Here is a 10,920-nt window from a genome sequence, read left to right as displayed (position 1 = left end):
GGCGCTCGCGTGCGGCGAGTTCTAGAAGAGGGGCGTCCCCAACAGCGCGCAACCGGCTTGCGTTTCTCGGGGCGGCTCGGGTGATTTTGCAATTATTTCAGCTATAATTGCCGTTTGAGCGATCGGTGACCAAGACATCTGCGTAGCCTGTTTCGGTGCTTGCGCGCAGGTAGCGCCATCTCTCGGCCCCTCGGCGCACGGCACGGCGTGGCGACCGGTCGGACTGCCGGCCGCGCTGGCTACGAGAGCGACACAAGAACGCCAACTCCACCTTTGGGGCGCCCGCTATTTCGTCAAAATAGCGTGCGCGCTAGACGCAAACCTAAAACCCCAAGGATGACTTGGGTTCTGCGCATGCGCAGTACGACGCCCCAAGACGCTTGGGGGCCCCACAGCGTTGGAGTCCCCTATTCTAACACTCCCTTTTAACTCACTGGCGGTTTGGACTTCGTCTCGTTGAGCGTTGACTTTCGCTCGCACGTGGTTCTAATTTTAGATCGCTGTTTTTTTTTTCTTTTTTACAAACCTACCCTACACTTTCCGTCAGTCTACCTCTTGAGCAAAAGATGCTGATCGTGTTTTTGGAGAGTTCAACTAGGAAAGGAGTGGTAAGAGTGCTTTGTTAAGCAGTTGTTCTCTCACCGTTGTACCTCTGGCGAATGAGCTCCTCGATTCTTCGAAGCACACGTTGCCGCTGTGCCTCTTCTTCCGGCTTTGACCTGAAAGCTGAGAGATGGACGCGTAAATGTCAGCTGGCTCACCTCCGATAATCGGGAGACAATAACGCTGCACGCCATTAAATGCCTGAATGCGACAACGAGACACAGAAGAAGCAGCATGCGTCAATCGCACGTTGTACTCCTGTTGCGTTTGGACACCGGCAACACGTGGTACTTTTTCAACGAGTCACGCATTTTTGTTTTATACCTTGAGAGGATTTTTTTCCAGAGCCCAGCTAACAGGTGAGGGTCTTAAAGGGTCCCTGCAGAGGCTTCCAAAGGCCGCGATTACAAGAGCGAATTCGCTGATTACGGGTTCACGGCAACATAGACCAAATATTACACTTCTACGTAAAGCAGAGGACGCACAAACACGCAAAAACGATCTTCCTTTCTTGTTACTCCTGTTACCTGTTACTCCTCGTGGCGATTCACACACACTCTGACGTATCAGGCCCTGACGCAGCCTTTATGCGCGTTTGGTTCGTTCAGAAGAGTCCCGTGTCAGAATAACAACCCTAAGAACTGTAGCGTGCACTTTCGGAGCATCAGAGTGCTGATAGTGACTTTAGAGAGTCAGTCGAGGAAAGAATAGTAACAGGGCCTACGGTGTACTTACTTTCGTACGCCTCATGAATTTTGTAGTTCAGTTCGCGAAGCGTAGATTGGCCTGCGAGAAGGGAGAAAAAGCGTGATTTGGCACACTTGTCAAGAACTGCTTACAAAAATACTACATGCCACAAATTGCCAAAATGTGGCAGAGGACAAGAGAAGAGGCAATTTGCTTCGCCCGCACGTTGTACGGTGTGAGTTATGAGCTTGTATCTGCGAGTTATGTGGTGTGCGAGTGAAGCACAGCTAAAGGGCAAGGTACTTTTTTAACTGCAGTCAAAATTTAGACCTCTTGAAAACCCTCTTTCCGTATAGTCTGCTTTAAAAGAAAGCAACATGCAAAATACAGCAGCTGAAATACGCGTGTGGACGCCGCAAGCGGTCAGCAAAAATCGACTATTTTGAAACCGAAACCGAGGAGAACGGGGCTATTGCAGTGACGTTGCCGCCGTCCAGCGAGCGGCCGGACGGTCCGCAGCTCGGGAGAAAGTCTGCGCGCAAGCTCTACGCGCGCACGGGTTAGGAACGGGGGAAGCGTGCGCAGCAGAGCTTGACCGGTTCTCCAGCTATGTGGCTGGACAGAGGAAGAAGCTTTCGTCGGCTGGAACGTCACAGGCGTGTCATGACTGTTTACGCGATCCGCCGGCAGGGGCAGCGTTGTCTGCGGCGGAACTTATTAAAGCGCTTCTGACTGATTAATGAGGCGTTTCACGGGGCTACCGCTCGTGTCCGAGCTGATTTGGAGGGGTGGGGGGGTGGGGGTACTTACTACGCATTAAAAATAAATTTGGCCGAGGTGAAATTTGAGTGCAGTTGGTCTTCAAAGGGGTCAGAATACAAGCTTGTTTTATACGAAAGATTCCATGTTGTATAGGGCCCTCGGCGCTTGTTCGGCAGCAAAATGAAGCTTATTCACTGAGAAATGAAACACCCTAAGCCAAAATTTCATTCCTCTCGTTAAATCGTGATACCATCTCAGACGGCCGTTTGGTTACTTTGTTTGTCACCCACTTTGATAGACTGCGCTGCAGTACCGCTGAAGGTCATGAAGTATGACGGCCTTAGATGAAGTACCGATGTTCATTATTTGCTTCTGGACCGGTCACTGTCCAGAGGGCGACATGGAGCCAGTGGCACCCAGCACCGCCTTGGGCAGATACGTGCAACACTGGGTCGGTCACCGCGCGCCAGCACGTTCATGAATGGGGCATGCTCCTTTCTCGCCGCGCACGGACAATCATATATCAGCAGCCCTTTTTACGTTTAATATAAATTGCGCTATTCTACGTTAATTCTAACACACAGCGCAGGAACGAAGATAATTTTTTTCGGTTGACCATGCATACGGGATGGAAGGTTGAAACAAACTGGCGTGACGCCCAGAAGGAAAACGCATGCGCGTGATAGCTCACACGTCTTGTGAGTGGCCCGCACACCTTTTTAATGATCTGCGTGTTTTGGTTATAAAGAAAGAGAACTCTATTGCTTTCGAGTCTCTTAAAGACGATGTTTCGCTTGCAAATACGATATCAGTCGTTGTGCAATGTTTTCGCGCGTTAGCTGATTCATGTAATACACCTTTCGAGATACGTTGACTAGCAGGAGAGCAAATGACTGAGCAACATGGGCATTACATAGTGGCCTGATTTGAATATGGTACTTGGCATATGCAACTGTAGTAAAAGCTTGTTTCCGTGCATGAGAAGTGGCGACGTCAATGAATGGAACCCACCATCAATACGACGTCTTGACAGCTGAAAATCCAATGCTGATTTCGAATTAATGACTTCGATTACGACAATTGAAATGGTACAAGGATGTGTATCAGGAACACCGTCTCATCTTCTTTTCATGTCTCTTTGTTTGCTTCTTTTACAGCACCGCACGGCCGACATCACTCCCTCCAGCGTATAGAGAAAAATACATCGCTTTGTGTCTATGTTGGCCCCTCCGCAAATAAGCATTACAGCGCCCGGCAAACTCGAGTGTCTGGTGCCTATACATACCTGCCGTTTTTCTTAGGGTTCGTACTAACCATTTCCTAAAGTGTAAGCTATGACTCGACAGTCGCTTATGTCAGTTGGTCAGTGTTGTGTCAGATAAGTCCAACGCGTCTGATGGCTGGGTTAGGCATGTGTCAGCCAGCAAAGTGCCGCACTAACTACGTCGGGGTTTGCGTGTTCGTTCGTAACCTGAGAGAGACATAGAGAGAGAGAGAGACAGACAGAGAGAGAGAGAGAGAGAGAGAGAGAGAGAGAGAGAGAGCTCTTTATTGAAAAAGCATGCGAGGTTTTCCGGCGTTTACAGTCGCCTACATGCTTCTCTGCTGAGGTATGGGGATGAGGGAAGAAAAGGCCAAAGAGCTGGGCGGGAAAAAAGAGAAAAGAAAAAAAAATGTCGTCGACTTGCCGCGATAACGGACCTGAATTGTTCACCCCCCATATTTTACTGCTATAAAACAATTGTGCCCTCAATTTAAGAGCAAATAGCTCGTTCGGCAAGCTTATAAGCCCCGCATAATTTGCATTTGCTCTTGTCAGCCTCAGCCGATCACAAAGTTGGGCATATTACATCATTGGTTATATGTTGCCTGAAATGAACTAGTGGTTCGCATGGCCATTACTTTTTTTCCTCATTATATGGCCTATTTTAGTTAGGTTTACGTTAAAAGTGGTGCCAGTAACGAGGCAATCTTTCGAATGAACCAAACGTGTTTTGTCTGCATGGCCCCTTTAAGGGGGCACGCGGCTTTCAAGTCCGGAAAAACTGACCAAACCCGCCGCGGTGGCTCATGGTCTAAGGCGTTGTGCTGCTGAGCACAAGGTCGCGGGTTCGATTCCCGGCCGCGGCGGCCGCTTTTCTGATGGAGGCGAAAAGCAAGAACCCCCGTGTGCACGAGATTTCGGCGCACGTTAAAGATCCCCAGGTGGTCAAAATTAATCCGTAGCCATCCACTACGGTGCGCCTTATCGCCTGCGTTGCGTCGGCGCTTTAAACCCTACAATCAATCAAATCAGAAAGACCAAAACATCGTTTTTTTTTAAAGCCACATATTCGGCTTCTGTGTTTCCTATTCTGTACGCCTGCAAAGTTTTTCCGCCGAAAACCATCGCAAAGTGGCATAAAAGCTACTTTTGCCAGCTGCGGTGACCAAACATCAGCGAAAAAGGGCAAAAAAACGGCAATTTTCGGTGTGTCCGCAACGGCCGGGAGTGGCCATTTTGGCGTCGTTGGGACGGCTGAGCGATACTTTTTCCAGCTCCAGTCGTCTCTTTTATCCTCGTTCATTCGCAAACGCACGTACGCCAGAAAAAAAGAAGACGCACAAATGAAGCCAGAAGTAGATGCCGAGCATCCTAAACAGCGCTTAACAAAACAACTACGAGGAAGAAGGAACACAAGACGGCGCTGACTCTCAACTAAAACTTTAATCGGAAGAAAACACACACATATATACGATCATACACCACACAGGTCTGTAAACGTCATCACTACGCAGCAGTGCGTCAAACAATCTTATCGTGGCCTACTTCCCCCAAACAAAACATGACCTAAGGCATCGTCTTCGACATGAAGGCAAATTCCTTATCATACAGTGTCACAGAAGCATGACTAATGCACTTCCCATCACTTTTTCTTATATAGAACGCCTTACGAACTCTCTTGTCACGTCGTCATTGTGGCGCCAAAGACCGTTTGTCATTGTGGCGCCAAAGCGGCGTGAGCCGCCTCAACCATCGAGAGATTCGTGTCAAGGTATCCAGATGAGCCGCGTTTCAGGTATGTGGGCAGTAATCTTAAGAATTTGAAGTGCCGTTTTGCTGATGCGGCCTCGTTGGTAACTGCGGTATGCGAATCCGTCAAAATTGTAATTGCATCTTTTCCCGTTGTGATGGCCAGGGCAATATCGGCTTCTTCAGCAGCTTCCGTTGATGTTGTGCGGACGGTGAGGGCGGTTGTTACTTGCCCTGCTGCATTGGCGACACACACGACGTGGGCTGGCTTGTTTATGTATGGAGACGCGTCCGTATACCTTATGCCTAAAAGTACGGCAAGGTACAAAATACGACAGCCGAAATACGCGCGTGCACGCCGCAGGCGGCCAGCGCCTCGTGGGCGTTGGGAAATCCCCAGGCCATTTGCGCGCATTTCATACATGCGCGCTCGTCGTGATAGGGCCGTACACTCGAAGCTCGGCAACAAAATCAGGCGTCGTGAAATTGCCGTACTAGCTCGCCGGTGCGTGGCCCAAACTCTCTCACCGTCCTGCCCTTGCTTATTATTTTTCTCCACCCTCCTCTTTCTAAATTCTCATCTGTTTAACTACACCTCCTGCGTCCTGGTCTCGAGTACTTTTCTTCCAGTACAACTCCGCCAGCAGTCGGGCGACGCGTACGCTGTCGGAGCGCGTTGGCGAGCGAGTACGGCAATTTCACGACGCCCGACTTTGTTGCCGACCTGCACGACTACGGCATATGGTGGCTAACGGCACGCTGGTCACGGCGCTCGTCTTCGGGCCTCGAGGCGGACATTCGCGGCGGCAGCAGCCGGTCTCGCAAGCACAACAGCTGCGAAGCGCACTGCACGGAATTAGCAGTCTCGGCTAGGGGGAGATTTGACAACGCCTACGAGGCGCCAGCCGATCTTCGCTCAAATATATTTTGTAAAGGCGCTTATTCATTGTCGCATAACCAATGTTTACGGAATTCCTAGGAAAGAAACTAAGCGTACGGGATATGCCCACAGGGCACTAGGAAAATTAAGCCATGCTTTTAAAACACCATAAGCGCGCTCTCGGATCAAACGTAAAATGGCATAGAGGGAGCAAAGAATGGGAGTGTTTCGTGCTGGTTCAGGTTATGGCGACTTTTACCAGTGCAGGAAATGGTACCCTGTAAGATGAAAGACACTGCTCAAAGCTATGCAACCACATATACTGTGTGACGACAAAAAATTGGGGGGAGTCAGAGTCAACCGGAAAGAATGAATGAATGAACGACTTTATTTAGAAATAGGCCTGAGGCCCTGGGGGGGGGGGTTATTGGAAGATGAGGGAAAGGGAGTCGAAAGCCTCAATGAAAATCTCATGTACGAACGCGTAGGAATTTATTCACTTGCCAGTGGTCTTTACAAAGCGGTGTAGAGCGGTCTGACAGCCTAGTAGGGCCTGGAAACGGACAATTTAATAGCGTACCGGAAAGAAAAGCGTTGTCTACACATTTATACACTCAAAGGAGGTTTAATTTACGTGCCGAAGCAACGCCTGAGCGTGTCTCGTTAAGAGATAATGATAAACAAAATGCGGGGAACATTCGGCGAAGGTGTGTGTTCCCTGAAATGTACGGATACCATACCCGGGGTACCCTGCCGCCGTTGCCGGAAGAAGCTGACTGCGTTTTTACCTGGGTAGCCTATTTACTCGCTCCAGTTTCTTTTCCGTTGTCAAGGGAGCAATTTCCGGGAATTTCTGGCGGAAGCATACCGCGCGCGTTTTCGGCGGAGGTTATGGTAGTAACGTGCGATACATCAGATTCCTACTTCGCAATCACGGAACTATTTTGCGCAGGTCTTTGGCCGATCATTTGCTGGACTGAATACAAATACAATCCCTTTTGTTTAAGCCAGTTGAAAACGGGGCTGGCTTCAGCAGCGTGACCGAGTGCCTATAATTGCATTCTCGAACCTCGAAACACATTCTTCTAAATTATTCTACAGTACCCGAAGATCCCACAATCTTTATCACGAAACTCTGATACGAGAAGCCAAGTCTCACCACTGAGACCGAAACGTCCTTTTCAGTACCGACGGAGCTAACTCTCGATGTTCAACGTACCAGATGAACTGAAATAATTCTCAAACTATAACGCAAACGAAGGAACGCAGTGCTCAAAGGAAAAAAAAATGAACTCACTTGTCATGTCTGTGCAGCTTGGTGAAGATCCTGGTCACTTCATGAAGTCGAGGCGAGACGAGATGGCCGACGGGCAAGGCGACGATTCTTCGACTGGTACTCTATGGAACAGGCTGAGATGTTCGTACCCTCTGACTGGCGGTCGAGGGGTGACCGCCACGCCGGCGATAGACGGTCTTGGTCCAGTTTCTTAGAAGCTGACCCATTTGGCTGTCCAACTTCTTTCAGCTCCCTTCGTTCCCCCTAACACGCTGCCCCCTTCGTTATCCAGAGATCTTTGTTCCCCTTGCGAGGCTTATGACTCACCGAGTCCCTCTTTGCACGAGCTGCTATCGTGCCCCCGCGGGCAATGGCCCTTTTTCCAGTTCCGGCCCTCCGAGCGGCCGGCACGGCCTGCTTTCAGAGAACTCGCTCAAAAAATATCCTGGTCCTGCAGTCCCTCCCGCACCCACCCGTGACCCGCACCCTTCAATTGAATGGCACGTTCCCGGGATTAATCAACAGTGCTCGAAGAGCCCGTTTTTCTTTACTTTATTTTCGTTACTCCCCCACTGGTATCCATGTACTCGCAGCGTGGTGAGCCTCAAACGCTATGGACCTTTTTCCAGTACCGATCCTCCTAGCGGCCGCCACAGCGAACTAAAATTGGCAGCAATGCACGCCACAAAAAGTCGAGCTTTCGTAGAACTCGTCCACAAAAAATATCCTGGTACTGTAGCCCCTTCCGCACCAACCGGTCACCCCTGCCTTTCACGTGAATATCAAGGTAGCAGGCGTCGTTCCCGGGACTAATTTGCAGGGGTCGAAGCGCCCCTTTTTCTTTACTTTTTTTCATTTTTGTTACTCCCTCACTGGTTTCCATGTGCTTTCAGCGTGGTCAGCCTTAAATGTCTTTGCCCCTTTTCCTAGAAAGCCCTTTTTGTGTGCACTTACGGACCCACTTGAGCTGTTGAAAGAGAAAAAATAAAAACGCGCAGCGCTGGACAGCATTGCCTCTCCCCAAACAGAAAGCAGGGGGGGGGGGGGGTGTTTATTTTGCCGGAGGCGCCTGCCAAGAATGGCGAACCGGCAGCCCGCGCATGCGCAGAACGCTACTGGAAAAAGGTCCATTGCCCCTTTCCTTTGGAAACCTTTTTTGTGTGCATGTACGAACTCACCACGAGTTGTCTGAAAAGATTTTGGATTTCGTTTTCTCTTTCTCAATTTGATTTTTATTTTTAGGTAATCGGGCGACGGCGCTGTATTGAGTAGGCCTTCACGATTTCTCTATTTTTGGTGTTTACTAATTTTATCTTACTGTTTTTTATGCCTTATGATAAATAAGTAAAAGAGTACTGGCTAAAAACCCCAGACATGCTGGGGTGCAACGAGGGGGGGGGAGGGGGAGAAGAAAACGGCCCAACGTGTATACTAGACTGACTAATTTTGTAACTAACTTTTTTTCTCGTCGCTTCTAACCAAGGCATCGGACACAGTAGGACAAGGCTTGATAATCTCTTAGCAACGGGACTCAGTGCCCATTAAGAATTAGGAATGAAAAAATCGGGAGAGACTGTTGCTAGCGTTCCATTTAAGGTACGTCCTCACTTGCGGCTAGAGTGAACTAGAATAGTTCACTCTACTTGCGGCGCCGCGCGCGCAAAAATGCGCGCCGCAAAACGCCCTTTCGCGGCAAGATTACCCTGCCGCGCACGGATAGCGCACGGACCCATTCTTGCGGCAGGGCGCTTTGCGCCAAACTCAACGAGCCAATAAGCGCCCGGGTGACGGGAGCGAGGTCACGTGAGCGAGGTCAGTGCTCTCCTCGGGGAGCTGTGCTGACGCGGACAGCCGGCGAGCGCGCAGAAACGTTCTTCCCTGCTACACCGCCACCGCCGCCGCATTTGCGCGCGCGCGCTACCAGTAGTGTGGCCTTCAAAAAGCGGCGGCGTTTCTGCGCGCGCGGCGCCGCAAGTGAGGACGTACCTTTAGGTTTTTGACATTGGACTCACAGGCACCAAGACTTATGTAGACCATACGCGGCGAAATAATTAGATTAGATTAGATACAAAAGCACTGTATACTGCATGTCGGGGGCAGAAAAAAACCACTGTCACTCCTGAATCCTGCGCAATTTTCTTTGGCCTGTGCGAGAGCCCATGCATGTACGGAATTACTGTTAACTTATCTTTCTTAAGGGAGCACTGACACCAATTTTCGGTGTTGATATTATTGCATAGTTCGCTTCCTTCACTCAACAGAATACCCTGGCTGAAATATGAGCGGCCTGCGACGCCAAGAGCATAGTTCAATTGGATCTCATTCATCGCGCCGACGGAGCAGCGCGCGGAGCGGCACTCCGAAAATGGACATCAGCGTGACATCACCCCGTGAAGCCAAAAGAAGTGACGCGACAGCGCTCGTCAAAAACTCGTGACGTCACTTCACGCGCGTGGCCCCACCAGCGGCAAGCGGGTGCAACACCCTCTCAAGCGGGGGCCGGTGACGTCCGCACAAAGCGGTGAGGTCAGGCCGGGATTCTGTCATATGCGCCGTTCGAGATGAAAGCGCGGTAATTTGAAACAAACGATTTTCAGGCCATTCAGTGCAATTAACTATCACGCGCTGAAGTATTTGAAGTGCTGTTTCAGGTTCGCCAAACCATTAAGCATCGATAAAAGCAATAAAAGTGTAACATAAAATTTTCTTGTCAGTGCTCCTTTAATTTTGGATTCTCTTCTTGGGATTCGAGAGAGCCGCACTTTCCTAGTTCCCTGAACAGCCCCAGGGAAATGGAGAATAAAAGATGCCTCGGGCATCCCGCTTCCTCGAGGCGTTATGTTTGGCTTCGGAAGCAGTTCGGCTTCGGTTGACTTTGCAGAAAAGTCAACAGTGAGCCTTCACAGGGGAAGAGGTGCGATAAGCAGCACAGAGTTAAGTTTGTGCCGTGTCAAAAAGGAGTTGTGTATTCGCTTCCTCTCCACCCATGCAAAAAGCAGTACGTGGGTCAAACAGACCGATGCCTTAATGAAAGGCTGCGCGAACACAGCAACAACGTATCTAATACTGCTAGTGGCCATCTGGGCTCGCATTGCCTCCGGTGTGGCTGCAGGCCGGTGTTTGAAGAATGCAAGGTAATAGGTCGACACAGAGAGCAGACTACCCGAGAACTTATCGAAGCCGCGGAAATTCTTAGATTAGGGGACGACTGCATCAGCGTTCCGTCCGTTTCACTGTCAGCAAAATAACTGCAATATCAATCGGCTCGAGGCAAACTGGCGTAAAATGGCTTTGTATAGTTTTGTATAGACTTTGTATAGACAATGGCTTTGTATAGACAATGCATAGTTTTAAGGCTATCTTTTAGGCTTCATGATACGTCCGTTGTGCTTCAGTAACACCATATTATTGTATATAAGCGCTGTCGTTTCAAAATAAAATTTCAGTTGATAGTAGCGCTTCGTCTTGTCTATGTTCTTGTTCTATTCTCTGTCTTCGTGTTGATTTGCGCTTCCCGCCAATGCAATGTATTACCAACTCGCCCAAGCTTCCGTTCTTGCAAGTAGATATTTACTCGCACTTACACAAAATCGCACGTATTGTTTCATCACTGTGAGGAAAATATGTTCATCAACGAGACAATGTCATGTATGCGCCATAACAAACATCTAATGAATGTGAATTCCCATTCGGCAGTTA

This window comes from Haemaphysalis longicornis, unplaced genomic scaffold (assembly GCF_048455015.1).
Source record: "Haemaphysalis longicornis isolate Haplotype H1 unplaced genomic scaffold, Haemaphysalis longicornis Haplotype H1 scaffold_12, whole genome shotgun sequence".
Classification (NCBI taxonomy): domain Eukaryota; kingdom Metazoa; phylum Arthropoda; class Arachnida; order Ixodida; family Ixodidae; genus Haemaphysalis; species Haemaphysalis longicornis.
Note: the sequence above shows the minus strand (reverse complement) of the source record.